Raw genomic sequence first — 18,308 nt, 5'->3', positions numbered from 1 at the left:
GTTTTATATAACTATCTTCTAAATTAATGTATGTTGTCCTTTTTTGTTTAAATCATAAAAAAAAAAATAAGTTCTGAATACGAGTAAATTGTTAGAAATATCACAACTCACTCCAATGTCTTGAAAAATAAAATTGAAAGATGCTTTAAGAAGCTACGTAGGAAACTTTTTAATATAGAAAAAATAATAATCGAAACTCAGGTCCTACAATCTGAAAAAAAAATTGTTCAATACCAGTCTTGCAGACAAGGCTTTTCCTATAGTTGGCGTTGCCTGAAAAAAATTATTGCAGCGCCCCCTCCTGACTCAAATATACGTATGAAAACAAAAAAGGAAATAATAAATGAAAAGAGAAATCAAATAGGTGAAAAAGAAGATTTCGTCAGCCAGTAGCAAAATATGAAAAACAAGCAAATATTTCGACAAAGACCTCCGCCAACTCGTCCTTTGTTTTTTTAAATTTTTCCTAGTTTGTCGCTGAGTTTCGAGACGTATGGTAGTGTAGTGAAAGTTTTTTTCTCAATCGCCAGTGTAACTGAATCAAGGGGGACGGGCTCCCTATTTTCCTATTTTATCTTTTTTAATCGTCTATCTATTATATTTTCAATGAGATTGATTGGGTAGCCATTGTAGAATAGAATATCTTTAACGTAATCTAACTCGGATTTTACATGATTACGTGAACATATTTTTAGAACCCTGTCGACTAAAGAAATTACTACCCCTCTTTATACAAGGAGGGTGGTTTGACGAGAAATGTAGATACTGATCATTATGGGTCGGTTTTCTATATATAGAAAATTCAAGGCTAGGAATATTTTTTATAATTAAAACATCCAAGAAAGGAAGCTTTCCCTAATCTTCCAGTTCTATTGCGAATTGAAGATTCGAATCAAAAGAATTCAAATGTACCAAAAAAATATTTTAGAGAGTCCTTACCATGTTCCCAAACAGCAAGAATATCATCAACGAAGCGAAACCAGAGAGTGTTTTAAGGGGAAACTATTCAAAGCAGATTGTTCTATGAAATCCATGTAAAAATTTGCCAAAAAACGAGACAAAACAGTACCCATGGGTAGGCCCTTGACCTGAAGGAATTTTTTTTCTCGAAACATAAAATATAAAGAGAACTTGTTGCAAAGACGTACAAATGTCATTATTGTGTAGATTTCCAAGGTTTCATAATCTGGCCAAGCAGAATTTTCCTCCAATTTTCTTTGTAAGGCCTGTTCACATTTATGGACATCGCATGAAGTATACATGGAAACTGCATCAAAACTAGATAAAATAGTTTTTTCTGTTATACTATGATTTTTCAGCTTATCAACAAAATCTATGGAATTTTTTATATAAGATTTCTTTGTTGTTAGAAGAGACTTCAAAATTGTAGCTAAGAATCTTCGTACACCTGTTGCTGAAGAACTAATGCTACAATAGGACGTAACGGAGTATCCTTCTTATGGATTTTGGGTAGACCATAAAATTTTGGGGCTGAACAACCTTTGGAGTAAAATTTTCTGTACATTTGAGGGGTGATTAGTCTATTGTCTTTTAAATTTCTAGTTCTTTTCTCAACTGCTTGGTGTATTTATCTATGGGATCAGTTTTTATTTCTATGTAAGTATTTTTATCCAATAAAAGGGTATTTATTTTATTTTGATAATCTGCAGAATCCATAATCACACCTGTGTTTCCTTTGTCCGCTCTTGTATTTACTGTATTTTTATCTTTTTTCAAATTTCGGAGGATTTTAACTTCTTCCTTTGATTGAGCTGAAAGCGACCATGACAGCTTATAATCAAGAATACTCTTTACTATTTCCCCCCATTAGTAGGTCTGGATTTTCAACTTCACCATGAGAGCTAAAAAATACCGGACTCCACGCTCGTAATAATTTCTGATATATTTACGTGTGTTTGAGACATTTCAAATTTAGGTCCTTTTGATAGAATTTTCCAAAGGAGAACCAGGACAAAATCTAGGAAAGAAAATCCGTGTTTGTTGAAATTCGAGTTTTGAAAATTTTTCTGATAATCGAGTTTTCGCTAAATTAAAAACGTGTCGGAAAGACCTTTGTGAGATATTTAAAATTTGGGGAAAATCTAAAACGGATAAAGTCTGATGTAATAAAGATTTGAAATTTGATATTTTATTACTAAGGACATATCTTTAGAGTCTAAGGTCTTATTTTAAATTGGTGGTATATTGAATAAAGTGGTATTATATTGAAAATTTAATAGATAGACGATTAAAAAAGGTAAAATCGGGAGCCCGTCCCCCTGGATTCAGTTACACTGGCAATTGAGAAAAAAACTTTCACTACATTACCATATGTCTCGAAACTCAGCGACAAACTTGGAAAAATTTAAAAAAAACATAGTCTTGCTGTTTCTTTCAAAAATGAACAAAAAGTTGAACATTTTTTCAACTCGGGAAAGGATAAAACGGACCCTATACTAGATAGTGGTGTCTACAGAGTCCCCTGTTCATGTGGAAAATTTTACATTGGCAGGACCCATTAACATTAAGGGGAACGATTGCATGAACACAAAATTTCAATAGATATGTCCCTGAGATTTGAAAATAAAAATGACAACTTTGATTCAGCTCTGGCCCAGTATATATGCGAAAATCCTTACCATTTAGTTCTTTTTGAAGAGGCAACTTTAATATCTACCGTAAATGGCCTACTGTATCTTTTAGAGGCAATTGAGAAAAAAAAAACATAAATAGAAATTTGGCTATAAATAGAGACATGGGAGATATTTCCTTAAGCCCAATTTATAACAACTTAATATTAAAAGACTCTATGAATATTTTCGCCCAGTCTAATTCAAGACAACCTGTCCGCATATCTAATGAAAACCGAAATTGTAAACAGGCGAAATCTGTTGCAAGGCAAAGGATACTTAATCAATCTAATTGGTAATTTCTCTTTCATTGATTTCAAGTTGGTTTTTGTTTGTTTGATTCAGTGTCTTTTTTCCTCTCGTGGAGTTCACTTAAGAAGGTTAGATTTTGTTGTTGTTTTTTCTTTCTTTTTCTCTTTCTTATTTTTTTTAGCATTGAGGACGACATGGCGGATGTCCTTGTCGAAATATTTGCTTGTTTTTCATATTTTGCTACTGACTGACAAAATCCTCGTTTTTCACCTATTTGATTTTTCTCTTTTCATTTATTATTTCCTTTCATGTGTTCATACGTCATGCATAGTATGGTTAAGAACGTATTGACTCAAATATAAAATAAAAAAGCCAAATTAAAGACAAAATTTGTTCAAAGTGGGTAATCCCCCAGCCCCTCAAGTCACAGTGCACGGTTCAAATGTCCAGGTTTCCCCTCCCCCCAGTTTTGAACGGCTCTGCTTGCACATTATTCAAAATTACGAATTATTGGAATAGTATCAGGGTGTATTAAATATATATCAGTATAGGAAATAATTTGTCAAGGGTAAGACAACCGTAAATCACCATAAGTATATAAATGAATACCAAAATACATGTATAAATTCCTATAAATACCTGACTCAATCTCAAGACTTGCAGAAAAAAGAAGAGTACAGCTGAAGCCCCTCGTGCCTTCTATATAATTGGACATAATGTGCACTTTACTGAAAACAATTTTAAAACCATGTGTTTAATTTCTCATAATATCAAAAATAAAAAAAGACTCCATCATAACCTACATTTCTTAAAAAGCAGATGTAGATCATCAGTTAACTTATGCACCAATCCCTAAAGAAGCCATGGGGGAAGTCAAATCTACAACTCTTCGTTTTTGCTCGTATAGTTTCTGCTCCAGTTTTATTGTTGTTCCTCTTCATTTTGGGTCTTATTTATTTGGTCATAATGATTTATGGCAGTTTTAAGCTTGAAAAATTATTTGAGTATTTCTGCTCATCTTCGGGTGCATTTAGTTCTTCAATTTCCTCTGAAAAAAATTGTGTTATGGATTTCAAAATTAACAAGTTTTGGTAATGGAGTCTTTTTCTTTATTCAAATAATATTTTTAATCTTTTCGGTTTTTTCTATAAGAATCAGAAATTTTGCCTGCTATATTTGTGACTGACAAAAATCAAAAAAAATTTCCAATGATATTATTCAAATATTCTTAATAACATATGCCCAATAGAAAATCTGGATGACTTACTTGACTTAAGCCCCATCTGGCCTTGTTGATCGTCTCAGGGCCTCTCTCCTTACAAGCGAATATATTTGTCGCCTATACTGCTCTCTGTTTTTTTGCCAATCTGAGAACACCAGGGAGGTTGCAGTCGGAGAAGTTCTTCTTCCAGCGCTTCGGAGGGCGAGAACTGTGGATGCGACCTTTGAAGGCAATTTTCGCTAGCTGATCGTTGTACATGCGCTGGACGTGGTCAAGCCACTTGAATTGTTGGACACGGACCCTGTTCAGGATGGGGGTGTTATACTGCAGTCTTTTGAGTAGGTCGGCGTTTGAAAATCGATCTACGTATGTTATGCAAGCGATTCGACTCAGCAGCTTTGTCTCAAACGTGGCGAGTCGTCTGGAGTCATCTACTCTGATTGTCCATGTTTCAGAACCGTACTTAGCTATAGGAATGATAATGGAGCTGAAAAGTTTTAGCTTCACGGAGATTCGATTTTGCTTCCATATTGGCATGAGAGCTTTGAAGCTGGCCAGGCCCAGAGCGAGGCGTCTTTTGATGTCCACCGATTGACTATTGTTGGTCGTGATCTGGCTCCCCAGATATATGAAGCTGTCTATCCATTCTATTTCCGCTCCATTAAGCTTTATGTGTGGTAGTGTTTGGCTATTGAACCTTGACACGCGCATGGCTTTCGTTGTATTCTCGTTAATTTTCATTCCGAAGGTTCCTGTAACTACTACCAGGTGGTCTGCTTTGGTTTGGAGTTCAGCGACGGATCCAGCGAGCATGTCGATATCGTATGCGTATACCAGCTTATCGATTACGATCCCTCCTATCATTGCCCCCTTGGTTGCTTCCACATGCAACATTACTCAATGGAGGAAGAGATTAAACATGTGAGGTGAGAGGATGCATCCTTGCAAAACACCAACAGAAGTTTGAAATTCTTCAGTCGTTTTCTCAACTGTTTATACTTGGCTTCTAAACCGCCCATACATGTTACGAATAAGTGATACCATATTTGACGGAATGCTGTAGTATATGCCAAAGGCCATCTCTCCAAATTAAGTCGAAAGCTTGTTTGGAGTCAATGAACAATTGAGTCAAGTCAATTGAAGTCAATGATAGAGGTCCTGACCGTATTCAAGGTATTTTTCCATTGCTTGACGGATCACAAATATCTGGTGTATCGTCGAGCGGTTCGCTCAGAAACCTGCCTGATGCTCCGGGATGATGTGACTGGTTAATGCCTTTGTTCTGCCCAGCAGTATCTTGGTCAACACTTGGCAGGTTAGCTTGTCAGGCTGATTGGACGGTAGTTGTCACATTCGGCTTTGGACCCTTTCTTATGCAGAGGGATTATAGTAGCGGAATACCATGTTTTCGGGAAATATTCCTTGTGGCAGGCAGTTGCGGTAATTCTGTGGTAGAGGTCTGTTACGACTTCTGACTTGATTTTCAGGAGTTCTGCCTACAATCCATCTGGTCCAGGTGATTTATTTGATTTGAGTGACTTCAAGGCAGCTTTATCTTTGCTTCTGGGTGGTGGTGGGCTTGGTTTCAATAGGGAGATGATTAAATTCCTAAAAACGGCAGGGTTAGGATTGATTGGGGGGTTTAACTTTTCATGATAATGTTGTTTCCATCTCTCTCTTATTCCTGTTGTGTTGTTGATGGGAGTCCCGTCTTTATTCAGGAGTACATTTGCTAGTGTAGTTTTGTGCCTCGATTTTTAGTAGTTTCTCGAGCTTTAGTATTCTTTTGTACACGGCATGGGTATAGCCTTTCCCGAAGTCGAGTTCGCATTGGTCACATTTGTCATGAATGTATGAGGTTAGAGCGCGTGTGATCTTCTTTTCTGTTAGTCGCTTAAGATGCTTATAAATGTCTCTACTTTCTGGGTCTTACCTATTAGCGACAGCACGCTTGTCTTTACACAGTTAAATGATCTCATCGGTGATCCCTGGTTTTTCGGAGTCATTAGTTCTTCCGAGGACTATCTCGGCTATTTGTATGAAGACCTCGGTTCTCTTGTCAACTAGGGCGTCTAAATCTGTTTCCTCTGGATTCATTGAAGAATTCTCTAAGAGAGTTTTGAGAGCCATATCGAGATTCATCCGGTAACGGTTGCAAGTTGACTCGTCTTTCAGAAACTTAGTACGGAATCTCGGGACTTTTGTCTGGAAATTTGTTGCTGACTTCAGACGGAGATGGGAAGATGCCATTACTAGTGCGTGATCACTGTCAAAGTGTCCTCCAGCAAGAGTGACTGTGTCTAGCATGCTAGTTTACCAGCGCTTCGGGACGAGAACATAATCGATGTAATTTTTGGCTGTTCCGTTGGGTGATCTCCTTGTATCTTTTCGTCTCTCTCTGTGTTTGAAAAGAGTGTTGGCCGCTACCAGCTCGTTGTCCTGGCAGTATTCCAGAAGGAATCCACCTCTTCTGTTGCTGGTACCATGTCCGAATTATCCCATGACGTCTTCATTACCGTCTGAATTCGAGCCAACTACTGCATTGAAGTCTCCAATAACGAGAATTATGTCTTTTTTGGAATGGAGTCTGTGAGTTTTTGGAGTTGGTTGTAAAATTCCTCTGAGTCGTCGTCGCCACGCGATGAATCTGGTGCATAAACCTGAATGATGCTCAGGTTTGCAGTCGAACCTTTGAGCTTGATATCGATGATATGTTCAGACTTGAGCTGTGGAGATAAGTAATTTTTTTGCTTTCTTCGAAAGAATAAATCCTACTCCTTGGCGATGAATTCCATCTTTACGACCCGACAAAAGTAGTGTTGTGTCCCCAATCCTTTCACCACCAGTTACTGGAAGATGGGTCTTTGACAGACCAATGATGTCCCATTTATACCTGTCGATTTCTCGCACGAGTAGATCCTTCTTTCCTTTCTTAGTCAAGGTTCTTACATTTAGAGTTCCTATTACCAATGTTGTTAAAGGGGCGGAGGGGGGGGGGATCCGATACAGGATTTTTTACGTTGGAAATTGTAGTTGGAGTGTAGCCGGTCGTCAGGCTATCAGTAATCTTTCCAGCGGAGCCGGTCGTCACATCGTCGGCTACCCCAGACGCGGCAACTGGTTCTTCGGTTTCCCCAGGTGCGGTAGGGGGTTCGTCGCTTGCCCTGGACTCGGTAGGTGGTATCACAGGGTTGTCTGATAAAACTCCGGACGTGGTAGCATTGGTTTGTATAAGTTTTCTTGTCTTCATCATTATATAATTTGAGAGCAATATCTGAGAAGAAAGGATGCTCTTCTAGATTTCGAGACAGCGCCAAGCTACTCCTCTCTGTCTCTAGCAGGGGCTGTTGACTTGTGTACGAGTTCATCCACCCTTTACAGGTGTTCTCCTATAGGGAATCCTTCTATTTGGCGTCCTGCATGGTTAACATAATTTTCTCATTGCTGAGAGATGGTTTGGGGTCTGCTGGAACATGTCCACACGCCAGGCGGCCCTGCGCATCATCATCTCAGGGGCCTCCTTCCTCCTGCGCACAAATTTATATCCCCCGTGCATGGATGCCTCAGTTTTATTTTATAAGCCCCGGAGGGCTGGGTCCCCCTGGTCCACGGCTCCTTATTTTATATTCGGAGGTATCCTTTATATCTAATGGACATTTCCCTATCTGCCACTTAGGGACGCGCCTGGTGCCTGAGGGAAGTTTTCCATGAATCTGGACAGACATTGTATATTTTGGTATAGTTTCACACCTCTACTTTCACTGAAAAAAAAGAAGAAAAAAAAAACTTTTTTGAAGCCTAAAGTTTAACCTAAAGGTGCGTAGTGCTATTTGGTGTAGTGCAGCCACCTCCTCAAAATGCACGGAAAGCTTCAGTTTAATACTCTAGACGTCCTTTAATTATTGCTTGAGGGGAGTGTTGAATAAAATCAAAACGCTATATACTCGCAGATAGTCATAAAAAAATTTCAATAGTGTCTCATTTCAATGCTTACTTCTACTATTGCCACCACTACTACTACTCAATGGATATCAAGCCAATCAAAAGAGACTATGTGCATGCTACTATTAGTAAGATAAGCATATTATTACTTCTGCTACGACTACTATTGAGGGTAAGGCTATAGGGGCGAAACATTAAGGGAATTTTGAGGATGATGGTAAAATAAATCAAATCACACCGGCATGTCGTTTGTCAAAATTGTGCATCAGCAATATCCAAGTAACGGCTTAAGATATAAAGTTGAAACTTTCAGACCCTGTTGAGAGGGATGTTGAACTAAACAAAAAACACTATTTGCAAGCTACTACTGCAACTTCTAACTTCAACCACTGTCACCGTGACTACTTGCGACTTTAATTACTCGTGACTGCGAATACTTGTGACTGTGACTGAATATTTGCAATTGCAACAACTTGGGACCAAGAATTTCACTACCTGTGTCTACGGTTACTAAAAAGTTTGATTATATACGACTACTGATACATAATTATTTGCAGCTAAGAAATCAAACAGTTCGTGGTAACGAACTGTAGTAAGGAGCGACCCGGCTCAATAGTAACCAAAAGTCTAAAAAATGGAATTTTGGTACCAATAGCTCCATCAAAAGAATCGCATTTTGATGTTGATTTTAAATATATAAGTTTCATCAAGTTTAGTCTTACCCATCAAAAGTTACGAGCCTGAGAAAATTTTCCTCATTTTAGAAAATAGGGGGAAACACCCCCTAAAAGTCATAGAATCTTAACGAAAATCACACCATCAGATTCAGCGTATCAGAGAACCCTACTGTAGAAGTTTCAAGCTCCTATCTACAAAAATGTGGAATTTTATATTTTTTGTCAGAAGGCAGATCACGGATGCGTGTTTATTTGTTTGTTTTTTTTTCCCAGGGGTGATCGTATCGACCCAGTTGTCCTAGAATGTTGGGAGAGGGCTCATTCTAACGGAAATGAAAAGTTCTAGTGCCCTTTTTAAGTGACCAAAAAAATTGGAGGGCACCTAGGCCCCCTCCCACGCTAATTATTTTCCCAAAGTCAGCGGATGAAAATTCTGAGATAGCCATTTTATTCAGCGTAGTCGAAAAACCTTATAACTTTGTCTTTGGGGACGACATACTCCCTCACAGTCCCCGTGGGAGGGGTTACAAGTTCTAGACTTTGACCAGTGCTTCCATATAGTAATGGTTATTGGGAAGTGTACAGGCGTTTTCAGGAGGATTTTTTGGTTGGAGGCAGGGGTTGAGAACAGGGGGATATGCTGGGGGAACTTTCCATCGAGGAATTTGTCATGGGGGAAGAAAATGTCCATGAAGGGAGCGCAGGATTTACTAGCATTACTTAAAAAAAACAATGAAAAAGTTTTAAGTATTAAAACTTAAAACGAACAGAAATTATTACCCATTTGAGGGTCTCACCTCCTCCTAATACCTCACTCTTTACGCTAAAGTATTTTTAGTAATTTCAACTATTTATTCTGCGGCTTTTGTGAATTATTAATGAATTGGGACAAAATTTAAGCTTTAGTGTAAAGAGCGAGGTACTGACGAGGGGGCAAACCCCCTCATATATGTAATAAAAACATAAGAATACAAAAGTTCTTTACGTAAGCTAATTTATAAGTTACGTATATCTTTTACTTATAAAAAGATTCGTTAAAAATTAAAAGTTCTAGTTGCCTTTTTAATTAACCGAAAATCGGAGGGCAACTAGGCTTCCTCCCCCGCTCTTTTTTTCTCAAAATCATTCGATCAAAAATTATTAGAAAGCCATTTAGCCAAAAAAAAAAAAAATATACAAATTTCGTTTTAATTATTCCTCTGCGGAGAGCCAGAATCAAAACATGCATTGATTCAAAAACGTTCAGAAATTAAATAAAAAAAACAAGTTTTCTAAATGAAAGTAAGGAGCGACATTAAAACTTAAAACGAACAGAAATTACTCCGTATATGAAAGGGGCTTTTCCTTCTCAACGCCCCGCTCTTTACGCTGAAGTTTTTTTTACTGTTTTTAAATGTAGAGTTAAGAGAAAGAGTCAAACTTAAGCGTAAAGAGCGGGGCGTTGAGAAGGAAAAGCCCCTTTCATATACGGAGTAATTTCTGTTCGTGTTAAGTTTTAATGTCGCTCCTTACTTTCATTTAGAAAACTTGTTTTTTTTTTATTTAATACACTATAGAATCGCAGAGCGTTTGACGATGAAACTAAGCTCATCGCTTAAGTCGTATAGTGGACTTAGAACCCCCTTTCACATTCTCTAGACGTCATTAGATCGGTTGAATGATTCAAACGGCTAGATAATAATTACTCTACTGGCCAGTGGTTCAATTCTGGCATTCAATATCTGGTGTTTCTTAATATTTGTCTTGGTTCTTTTGTTCACATTTCAAACGAAATTAAGATCACTATGTGTTACTTGATAACGTGGCCCAACTTTGCCTCAAAACATTTAAAAATGAGATTTTGTTTAGAAGCTAATGTAATTAATCGTACTATGGATTGATATATCATGTTCTTCTTAGATATAAGCTTAAAGAATTACGTTTTATTATTAAGAGTGAAGTTTAATATATTTTCGACAAACTATTGCTAAAAAATTGTCTCGTGATTTGTCTTATTTATAGAATTTGTAACACTAGCTTTTTGTGAAATACATGAAATTGATTTAACAGACTAGGATTGTGATGAGAGAAAATTCCGTAAATAGCAGTAAACAAAATATTAAACACTTTATGAAGGTTTCAGCAGCCTTTTACCAGCCTTGAGAGAGAGAGAAAGATTTTATATGAGAGAGAGATAGGTTTATATTAGGGTCAAATTTAATTATAATTTTAGTTTCAATTTTCCATTTGCATGATTTTGATGACATAAAATAGTGGTAATCAACCAATTAATACACGCAAAAACAGAATAAACACATTAAAAATGAGAGAAACAGCACAACAATAAAAAGGACCCTTTCTCTTAACTTTACTTTTTAAAACAGTAAAAAACTTTAGCGTAAAGAGCAGGGCGTTGAGGAGGAAAATCACCTTACATATACGGAGTAATTTCTGTTCTTTTTAAGTTGTGATGTCGCTCCTTACTTTCAGTTAAAAAACTTATTTTTTTATTTAATTTCTAAATGTTTTTGAAATAATGCCTGTTTTGATTTTGGCTCTCAGCACATCAATAATTAAAATACAATTTGCTTATTAATTTTTTCGGCTAAATGACTTTCTCATTGTTTTAATCGAAATATTTTGAGAAAAAAGGGGTGGGGGAGGGGGCCTATTTGCCCTCCAATTTTTTGATTACTTAAAAAGGAAACTAAAACTTTGAATTTCTTACGAACATTTTCATTAGTAAAAAATATACGTAACTTACGAAATAACTTACGTAGCGAACTTCTACATTCGTATGTTTTTATTACGCATATGAGAGGGTTCACCCCCTCGTCAATGCCTCGCTCTTTGCACTAAAGCTTAAATGTTGTCCCAATTCCTTAAGAAATACCCCTGAATCACAAAGGCCGTAGAATTAAAAGTTGAAATAAAAAAAAAATACTTTAGTGAAAGAGTAAGGTATTACGAGAAGGTGAACCCCACATATGTGTAATAATTTCTGTTCGTTTTAAGTTTTAATGCTGCTCCTTACTTTCAGTTAAAAAAAAAACTTTTCATATTTATTTTTTCATTTTTTTTTAATAATGCCAGAAAATCCTGCGCTCCCTTCATTGAAGTGCTCTTCCCCCATGGCAAATTCCTCCATAGAAATATCCTCCCACGTGCCCTCCCCCCTCTTCAACCCCCCCCCAAAAAAAAAAAAAAATCCCCTAAAAACGTCTCTACACTTCCCAATAAATATGACTATATGTAAACACTTGTCAAAGCTTTTAGCTTGTAGCTCCTCCCACGGGGACTCTCGGGGAGTAAGTCGTGCCCAATTTTATAGTTCTTAGGTTTTTCGACAATGATGAATAAAATGGTTTTAAGTTTTAATGTTGCTCCTTACTTTCATTAAAAAAAACTTGTTTTTTTTTAATTTAATTTCTGGGCGTTTTTGAATTAATGCATGTTTTAATCTTGGCTCTCCGCACATAAATAATTAAAACGAAATTTGCATATTCATTAATTGCAATTAATTGGAAGATTTTGAGAAAAAAGGAGTGAGGAAGGAGGCTTAGTTGCCCTCCAATTTTTTGATTACTTTAAAAAACAACTAGAACTTTTAATTTTTTACAAACGTTCATTGGTAAAAAATATACTCAACTTACGAATTAACTTACGTAATGACCTTCTATATTGGTATGTTTTTGTTGCGTATATGAGGGGGTTAAACCCTCGTCGATACCTCGCTCTTTACACTAAAGCTTAGATTTTGTCTCAATTCCTTAAGAATGACCTCTGAATCACTAAGGCCGTAGAATAAATAGTTGAAATTACTAAAAATACGTTAGCGTAAAGAGTGAGGTATAACGAGGAGGTAAACCCCTCATATGCGTAATAATTTTTATTCATTTTAAGTTTTAATGCTGCTCTTTACTTTCAGTAGAAAAAACTTTTCATATTTATTTTTCCATTGCTTTTCAAATAATGCTAGAAAATCCTGCGCCCCCTTCATTGAAATTATCTTCCCCCATGAGAAGTTTCTCCATGGAAATATCCTCCCACGTACCCTCCCCCCCAATTCTCCCCCTAAACAGAAAAAATCTCCCTGAAAATGCCTGAAAACGAACAGAAATTACTTCGGATATGAAAGGGCTGCTTCTTCCGCTCTTTACGCTAAAGTTGATTACTGTTTTAAAAAGTAAAATTAAGAGAAAGAGTCAAACTTTAGCGCAAAGAGCGGAAGAAGCAGCCCTTTCATATCCGAAGTAATTTCTGTTCGTTTTAAGTTTTTATGTCGCTCCTTACTTCCCGTTAAAAAAACTAGTTTTTTTTTTTATTTAATTTCTGAACGTTTTTGAATTAATGCATGTTTTGATTTTGGCTCTCCGTAGATGAAGAATTAAAACGAAATTTGCATATTTATTTTTTCGGCTAACTGGGTTTCTCGTACTTTTGATCGAGAGATTTTGAGAAAAAAAGGAGTGGGGGAGGAGGCCTAGTTGCCCTCTGATTTTTTGGCTACTTAAAAAGACAACTAGAACTTTTAATTTTTTACGAATATTTATTAGTAAAAGATATACGTAACTTACAAATTAGCTTACGTAACGAATTTCTGTATTCTCATGTTTTTATTACGTATATGAAGGGATTCACCCCCTCGTCAGTACCTCGCTCTTTACACTAAAGCTTAAATATTGTCCCAATTTCTTAAGAATGAACCCTGAATCACAAAAGCCGTAGAATAAATAGTTGAAATTACTAAAAATTCTTTAGCGTAAAGAGCGAGGTATTAGGAGGAGGTGAGCCGATCATACACGTAATAATTTTTGTTCGTTTTAAGTTTTAATGCTTCTCCTTACTTTCAGTTGAAAAAACTTTTTCATATTTATTTTTTCATTGTTTTTTTTTAATTATGCTAGAAAATCCTGCTCTCCCTTCATGAAACTTTTCTTCCCCCATGACAAATTCCTCCAAGAAAATTTCCCCCAGCATATCCCCCTCTTCTTAGCCCTCCCCCGCCCCAACCTAAAAATCCCCCAGAAAACGTCTGTACTCTTCCAAATAACCATTACTATATGTAAGCACTGGTCAAAGTTTGTAATTTGTGGCCCCTCCCACGGGAACTGTGGGGGAGTAAGTCGTCCCCAAAAACATAGTTACTAGGTTTTTTGACTACGCTGAATAAAATGGCTATCTCAGAATTTTGATCCGTTGACTTTGGAAAAATAATTAGCGTGGGAGGGGGCCTAGGTGCCCTCCAATTTTTTTGGTCACCTAAAAAGGGCACTAGAACTTTTCATTTCCGTTAGAATGAGCCCTCTCGCAAGATTTTTGGACCACTGGGTCGATACGATTACGATCACCCCTGGGGGAAAAAAACAAACAAACAAATAAACACGCATCCGTGATCTGCCTTCTGGCAAAAAATACAAAATTCCACATTTTTGTAGATAGGAGCTTGAAACTTCTACAATAGGGTTTTCTGATATGCTGAATGTGATGGTGTGATTTTCGTTAAGATTCTAAGACTTTTAGGGGTTGTTTCCCCCTATTTTATAAAATAAGACAAATTTTCTCAGGCTCGTAACTTTTAATGGGTAAGTCTAAACTTAATGAAACTTATATATTGAAAATCAGCATTAAAAATGCAACTCTTTTGATGTAACTATTGTTATAAAAATTCCGTTTTTTAGAGTTTTGGTTACTATTGAGCCAGGTCGCTCCTTACTACAGTTCGTTACCACGAACTGTTTGAAAGATAAACCTAATTTAATGTATTACGTTGAAAATATTGCTCTTTGAGTTATAAAAGACATTGAAAATCAAATCTCATTGTTTAAATTTGTTAGGCGGCAATTTAAATAACCACATAGGGGTTGAAAATTAAGAAAAACCCTAATTCTATTTTAAACTTTGAAACCTCCCATTGCACTTATTCAATTTCCGTTAACAGCTTGCACCAAAAAAGAAGAGAAACATGGATGAAAAATCAGTAAATGAAAAGCTACAAGCAAATGGTTTCAAACAGCTTAATAATGTATGCTTTGGAGGTGTAGATGTAGTTGACTTTAAGATGTAGATGTTTTCGATGTGATATAAGATGTGTTTTATTAAAAGATATAATTGTTGCTCTTTGAGCAACATGAAAATAAATGAAATATTGAAATATATGAAAATATGAAAATATTGCTCTTTGAGCTATAAAGAACAGTGAAAATCAAATCTTACTGCTTAAATTTGTTAGGCCATAATTTCGATAACCAGATTGGGGTTGGAAATTAAGAAAAAACCCTAATTCTATCTTAAACTTTGAAACCTCCAATTGCACTTATTCAATTTCTGTTTACAGCTTGCACCAAAAAAAAGAAGAGAAACATGGATGAACAATCAGTAAATGAAAAACTATAAGCAAATGGCCTCAAACAGCTTAAGGATGTTATGCTTTGGAGGTGTAGATGTTTTCGATGTGATATAATATGTGTTTTATTAAAAGATATTATTATTGCTCTTTGAGAAATATGAAAATATATGAAATATTGAAATATATGAAAATATGAAAATATTACTCTTTGAGCTATAAAGAACAGTGAAAATCGAATCTTACTGCTTAAATTTGTTAGGCCATAATTTAAATAACCAGATTGGGGTTGGAAATTAAGAAAAAACCCTAATTCTATCTTAAACTTTGAAACCTCCAATTGCACTTATTCAATTTCTGTTAACAGCTTGCACCAAAAAAAAAGAAGAGAAACATGGATGAAAAATCAGTAAATGAAAAACTACAAGCAAATGGCCTCAAACAGCTTAAGAATGTATGCTTTGGAGGTGTAGATGTAGTTGACTTTGAGATGTAGATGTTTTCGATGTGATATAAGATGTGTTTTATTAAAAGATATAATTATTGCTCTTTGAGCAACATGAAAACATATGAAATATTGAAATATATGAAAATATGAAAATATTGCTCTTTGAGCTATAAAGAACAGTGAAAATCAAATCTTACTGCTTAAATTTGTTAGGCCATAATTTAAATAACCAGATTGGGGTTGGAAATTAAGGAAAAACCCTAATTCTATCTTAAACTTTGAAACCTCCAATTGAACTTATTCAATTTCTGTTAACAGCTTGCACCAAAAAAAAGAAGAGAAACATGGATGAAAAATCAGTAAATGAAAAACTACAAGCAAATGGCCTCAAATAGCTTAAGAATGTATGCTTTGGAGGTGTAGATGTTTTCGATGTGATATAATATGTGTTTTATTAAAAGATATAATTATTGCTCTGAGAAATATGAAAATATATGAAATATTGAAATATATGAAAATATGAAAATATTGCTCTTTGAGCTATAAAGAACAGTGAAAATCAAATCTTACTGCTTAAATTTGTTAGGCCATAATTTAAATAACCATATTGGGGTTGAAAACTAGGAAAAACACTAATTCCATCCGTGCTTCCACTCTCGAATCTCAAAATTCGGGGATAAGTTTTAAAAATTAGGGGAGTTTTCGGGGACAAGTCTTCAAGATTCGGGGGATTTTCGGGGGCACGTTCAAAATGAAATTTCTTTGCCAAAAATTTGGGAGCCAAAATTGATTACTGCTTAGTTTTCAGGCTCAAGTAGGGCTTGGGTCCGCGTAGTAAATTAAGTTTTTAACAGAGTAGGTTTCAGAGCCAGAGAACGGGATTGGAACCCATAGCTAAAAACGATTATTGCTGATATTACGGACAAAACCTCAAAACTGTTTTCAAACTAAGAAAAAATAGGCTGAATTACACTCTGAAACTCTGTTGCTTTAGGTTTTATATTATCTTTGCTGCTTTACTCTCTTAGCCCAAAAACATGACTTTTATGTCATTTATTTTCAGAAAGACGACAAAAATAAAGCATAGTAAGGCAATAATCGCAATAACATAGTACTAACAAGTACAATAATTTCTCCAAATTAATGAATATTCTTCGGCAAGCAAACATGAACTTACACCTGGAATTTAATAAAAAAAAATCACCTGAAAGCAAGGAGCAACAGTAAAAATTAAAACGAATAGAAACAATAACATAATAAGGGGATTGCCCCCTCTGAACACCCGACTATTCACGCTGAAGTTTTTTAGTACTTGAGCTTCTCATTGTTCTGTTTAAACTACAATTATGTTTCGGGAGTCGTTCTTACAGAATCGGGACTAAATTCAAACTTAAGCGTAAAGAAAGAGGGGAAATCCCTTCACATATATGTAATATTTTTTGTTCATTTTAGTGTTGCTCCTTAGGCGTAATTTCAGACGGAAAAAAAACTTTTATTTTATTTCAAATGTTTTTTTTTTAATGCCAGGAAATCCAGCTCCACCTCCACGAAAAAACTATTCCTCTTCCCAGAAAAATCGTCTAGACAATTCAATACCGTTAAAAATTTATCCCAGACAATTACCCTTAACATCTCCACGCGTAATATTGGGTTTACAAAGAAAAACTTAAAATAAATAAAAAGAATTCTGTTTAAGGATTCTAGCCAATCCCCCCAGTGTAAAAGTTACCCTCAATTTTTATCCCCGGAAATATGCTTCCCAATGGAAATTTCTCCCTGTGAGAACAAGACCTTTCCCCAAGTGAAGCTGTGGGAGGTCAAATTAACTCCAAAGGCAAAGTTATTGGGTATCTCAACTATGCTGAACAAAATGGCTACGGTATCTCTAAATTTTGATCAAACGATTTAGGGGGGAAAGGCGTGGAAGTGGGCATAGTTGCCTCCCTCATGGAAAAATATATCTTCTGGGAAAGTCCACATTTTTGCAAATAGGAACTTTAACCCTATGCAGTTGCTTTCTCTGATACGCTGAATCTGATGGTGTTATTTTCGTTAAGGATCTTTGAGATTTTTATGGAGTGTTTTCACCTTTATTTCAAAAATAAATCAAATTCTTTCCGGCTTGTAGTCTTTGAAGAGTAACACCAGACTTACAGTATCTTATATATTCGGTACCAGCGTAATAAGTCAATCCTTTTGATATGTCTGTTGTTTTTTAGAGTTTCGGTTATTATTGAGCAGTGGCGGATCCAGGATTTTCTTTAGGGGGGGGGGCGCATTATAGGCTGCTCTGATAAACTTGAGAACAAAGAAATGCCTGCAATTTAAAGGGAACCTCGGCAACTATGCGCCGTAAGTAGGTAGTGGAAATGGTCGTAATCTAATCCAAACCCTGGTGAGGGTTAAAGTTCTAATAAAGCTGTTGAAATTGAAATGGTATAAAAATATTGATACAAAAATAGTAAGTTATAAAAACCATCCCGCCATAAAAAAAAAATAAAAAGCTGTTCACCATCTATATTTAATATTTTCTGCATAATTTTTTGCTTTTACACTTCTGACTACTATGGCGAGTGAGTTAATCTTTTTATTGTGAAAAAAATATGATCTTGAAGCATCTTTTGGAGTCATGCACTCTTTGTGACAGTTTGTAGAGGTCAAACCATTTAGCATGTCGCCTAACATTGTAGCTTCCCTTAGTAACTATGGTAGTAATGAAGAATAGGGAATGAGGATAAAGATACAACTTGTATATTCGTAAAAGATATATTAAATACTAGTTCTTTTAGGAATGTAACAAGAAAAACAGAAT

The 18,308-nt window shown here is 35.8% G+C and overlaps 1 protein-coding gene across 1 annotated transcript in view; it reads left to right on the top strand.

Moving 5' to 3' along the window:
* Nucleotides 1–18,308, top strand: part of LOC136039142 (uncharacterized) — a 51,935-nt gene that overhangs the window by 399 nt on the left and 33,228 nt on the right. The window lies entirely within an intron of this gene.

Source organism: Artemia franciscana, chromosome 19 (assembly GCF_032884065.1).
Source record: "Artemia franciscana chromosome 19, ASM3288406v1, whole genome shotgun sequence".
NCBI classification, from domain to species: Eukaryota; Metazoa; Arthropoda; class Branchiopoda; order Anostraca; family Artemiidae; genus Artemia; species Artemia franciscana.
This window is presented reverse-complemented; position numbering and strand designations above follow the sequence as displayed.